We start from the raw sequence: 4,323 nt of genomic DNA, 5'->3' as shown, positions 1-4,323 counted from the left end.
GTCAGCCGGGGCGAGCGACCCACGGCGGTCTGGGTGCTTATCGCTGCTATTATAGGGGCACCCCGGCAGACGCAGAAAGAAAAAAAAAAAAAAAATGGGGACATGGCGTGCGTCACCGTGCGGCTTCGCAGCGTTGCCGAAGTCGCCGAGCCCTTCGACTGAGCCGAACGGCGGACAGGGAACGTTGGTCGGCCGTTCTAACCTGTCGGTGCCACGCCGAGACGTCGTTAAGGAAAACCGCGTCGTGGGCCTCTACGACGCCGTCGAGTCGTTGTACGTTTGGTGTCCAGCGTGTCGGCGGCGAGTAGCGGACACGTCGTTCACGACTTCGGTCTTTCGCAGTCGACGCGAACTTGCGGAGAGTCGTGGTGCCTCACGTTTTCGGCAGAAACCGCGGCGGAATTTTCCCGTGCGTGCGCGCACGACCTCGGTGCTGTGCCGTCAGCGTAGTGTTGCACAAACTCGTGGCCTACCCAAGGTGCGGTACGTTTGCGGCCGTATCCTCGGTGGGAATTTCGTGAGTAGGGTCGCAAATTCTACGACCTCGGCGGGTTTGAGAGCGACGTAGACTTGTGGCACGCTCAACGTGCCACACGTTTCGGGGCACACCCGCGGTGAAATTTTCTCGAGTACGCTCGTATTAGTGCCCAAGGAGGTCTGGGTACTTATCGCTGCTATTATGTGGGGGTTCTCGTGAGCGGCGTACGCGAAAGCGACCGGGTGTCTGATATGCGGCGGGCTTCGGCCTCGTCAAGCGTGTCCTCGGGTCTGCTCCAGGGGAATCCACGGCAGTCGTCTGCAGCCTCATCCGCTTGATGCGTTAGGGGCTGGTTGTCGGACGGTGCCGTTTTACCACGATATCGAGGTGTGTTCCGTGTCGTCCTCGGGCGATTCAGATGCGAAAGCGCCGAAGACGCGGGCGTGACCCGTCGTCAGGCGGCTTTGCAGTCTCGGCTCCGTTGCTAGTTCCGGCCGGTCCACCGACAGTGCAGCGGGCTTGGGCAACCCGCACGGCGCGACCGAGTCGATGCAACGAAAAAGAGCGAGCATGAACGTGCTTCTTGCCGCACGGCTCCCACTCGTCTTTCGGGAAGGTTGTGCCGTAGCGAGCTCGAACGCCGTCATCTCGGAGTGCAAAATAAGCGTGTTGGGGCGCCTGAAGGTGGCCTCCGCCGCACACAGACTGCGTCCGGCCCGCCGAAGGCGAGGACGGACGCGCAGTCGAACGATTACCTGGTTGATCCTGCCAGTAATCATATGCTTGTCTCAAAGATTAAGCCATGCATGTCTAAGTACATGCCGAAATAAGGCGAAACCGCGAATGGCTCATTAAATCAGTTATGGTTCCTTAGATCGTTTCTTCCTACTTGGATAACTGTGGCAATTCTAGAGCTAATACATGCAGTGAGCCTGGAGCCCTTTGGGTAACGGGTGCTTTTATTAGACCAAGATCGATCGGGTTTCGGCCCGTATTGTGTGGTGACTCTGGATAACTTTGTGCTGATCGCATGGCCACGAGCCGGCGACGTTTCTTTCAAGTGTCTGCCTTATCAACTTTCGATGGTAGGTTACTTGCTTACCATGGTTGTTACGGGTAACGGAGAATCAGGGTTCGATTCCGGAGAGGGAGCCTGAGAAACGGCTACCACATCCAAGGAAGGCAGCAGGCGCGCAAATTACCCACTCCCGGCACGGGGAGGTAGTGACGAAAAATAACAATACGGGACTCTTTTGAGGCCCCGTAATTGAAATGAGCACACTCTAAATCCTTTAACGAGGATCAATTGGAGGGCAAGTCTGGTGCCAGCAGCCGCGGTAATTCCAGCTCCAATAGCGTATACTAAAGCTGCTGCGGTTAAAAAGCTCGTAGTTGGATCTCAGTTCCAGACGAGTAGTGCATCTACCCGATGCGACGGCTCGGACTGAACATCATGCCGGTTCTTTCTTGGTGCACTTCATTGTGTGCCTCGAGATGGCCGGTGCTTTTACTTTGAAAAAATTAGAGTGCTCAACGCAGGCGAGTCGCCTGAATAAACTTGCATGGAATAATAGAACAAGACCTCGTTTCTGTTCTGTTGGTTTTTGGAATACGAGGTAATGATTAAGAGGGACGGACGGGGGCATTCGTATTGCGGCGCTAGAGGTGAAATTCTTGGACCGTCGCAAGACGAACTACTGCGAAAGCATTTGCCAAGAATGTTTTCATTGATCAAGAACGAAAGTCAGAGGTTCGAAGGCGATTAGATACCGCCCTAGTTCTGACCATAAACGATGCCAACCAGCGATCCGCCTGAGTTACTCAAATGACTCGGCGGGCAGCTTCCGGGAAACCAAAGTATTTGGGTTCCGGGGGAAGTATGGTTGCAAAGCTGAAACTTAAAGGAATTGACGGAAGGGCACCACCAGGAGTGGAGCCTGCGGCTTAATTTGACTCAACACGGGAAAACTTACCCGGCCCGGACACTGGGAGGATTGACAGATTGAGAGCTCTTTCTTGATTCGGTGGATGGTGGTGCATGGCCGTTCTTAGTTGGTGGAGCGATTTGTCTGGTTAATTCCGATAACGAACGAGACTCTAGCCTATTAAATAGGTGCGGGGTTCCCAGCACCTTACAACCTTCTTAGAGGGACAAGCGGCTCCTAGCCGCACGAAACAGAGCAATAACAGGTCTGTGATGCCCTTAGATGTCCGGGGCCGCACGCGCGCTACACTGAAGGAAGCAGCGTGTCTTTATCCCTGTCTGAAAAGACTGGGTAACCCGTGGAACTTCTTTCGTGATTGGGATAGGGGCTTGCAATTGTTCCCCTTGAACGAGGAATTCCCAGTAAGCGCGAGTCATAAGCTCGCGTTGATTACGTCCCTGCCCTTTGTACACACCGCCCGTCGCTACTACCGATTGAATGATTTAGTGAGGTCTTCGGACCGATGTCCGGCGCGGCCTTTCGGTTGCGCCGGTCTGTTGGAAAGATGACCAAACTTGATCATTTAGAGGAAGTAAAAGTCGTAACAAGGTTTCCGTAGGTGAACCTGCGGAAGGATCATTAACGGATTGTGAAGGGTGAGCGCCTCAGCTGCGTCTGCGCCCGACACTTTCTGCCGCTGACCCCGTTTGGACGCGGGGTCGGCTTTTCCCCACGGGGCTGCCTGAATGTGGAGCGGCACCCCGTGACAAATTGTTGCGCCCAGCGGACGCCAACACCGCGACCTTGGACGGTCGGCCAGGTGGCGGACGCGGGTACAAACGGCGCAACGCACTCATAGGTCGGCTTTCGACCCGCCACTGCACCGTGGCTCGAAGCGCTCGAAATGCGCGACCCGACCGCTGCGGGACCGCCTAGTACTGTAAACAGGAGCGGCGGAGCGCGAACGGCGAGTCGTGGTTACGTCGGTAGAAGGCGAGGCTGCGCGTTCCCGAAACGCCAGCCGAGTGCCCTCCCGACCGTTCGAGCGTGCAAGAACGAGACCCGACAATCGCGCGGCGACTGCCAAGTACGAGAGGAACGGCACAAGCGTCGGCGGTCGGTCAAGGAACTGGCGATGTGACGGGTCCGCTGTGCACCAGTGCATACCGTCCCGCCGTCCGCGGCAAGCGCCTCCGCGTCCTCGGGTGACGGAGGCTGCCGGTCGGTTCTTGCAGGCGAGGGATCTCGCTGGCACCGGTTCGCGTTGACGCGCGGCCGGTCATGGCACGGCGATGCGACGGCCGAGGTGCGCAGTACTCGATGGAGGAACCGCACGCTCCGATGACCGTCCCGCCCTCCGCGGCGTATGCGTACCGACCGTAATGGTTGCAGCAGCGCCGGCCGGCTTTTGAATTCGCCACACGAAACACGGTGCGAGATCGCGGTTAGGGGAGCGTCGACGTTGCCAGGCGTTTTGCTTGCTGCCGAGGGAAAGGCGGCACGGCCACGTCGCGCTCGTCGCGATTAGCGGGTCTGCGCGCTTTGGGAAGGTGCCGCAACGACTTGCCGAAAGAGGAAGCACGGAAGAACGAGGGACTTGGACGTCCCGACAATTGAACGCACTTGCGGCCAGGCCCTTGCTGGCTTCGTTCTTCCGCCTCGAGTAGGCTCGTACGCGGCTCCGGCGCCGAAAGTGGTCCTTGGCACCGACTTCGGTGGACGTGGGAAGTGCCGCGCAAGTACGGCGCGCCTGGCTCCACCTGTTGGCTAAAGTAGGCAGCCGGATCGGCATTTTGGTGTGCGGTGGCAAACCGTGGATGCGAAAAAAGCTTGTGCGATTTCGTGGAACAAAAAGCGGGGGTCCCCCTTTTTATGCGGAGGAGACCGACCCGCCTGCCGTGGTGAACCGCGACGCCACGG

At 57.7% G+C, this 4,323-nt stretch overlaps 1 non-coding gene across 1 annotated transcript; it reads left to right on the top strand.

The window, feature by feature from the left end:
* Positions 1-1,230: 1,230 nt before the first annotated feature.
* LOC142794437 (small subunit ribosomal RNA) lies at positions 1,231-3,045 on the top strand. Its single transcript, XR_012892340.1, has one exon. It is a non-coding gene; the product is annotated as a small subunit ribosomal RNA (ribosomal RNA).
* The last annotated feature ends 1,278 nt before the right edge of the window (positions 3,046-4,323 follow it).

Source organism: Rhipicephalus microplus, unplaced genomic scaffold (genome assembly GCF_043290135.1).
Source record: "Rhipicephalus microplus isolate Deutch F79 unplaced genomic scaffold, USDA_Rmic scaffold_427, whole genome shotgun sequence".
In the NCBI taxonomy this organism is placed as follows: Eukaryota; Metazoa; Arthropoda; class Arachnida; order Ixodida; family Ixodidae; genus Rhipicephalus; species Rhipicephalus microplus.
This window is presented reverse-complemented; position numbering and strand designations above follow the sequence as displayed.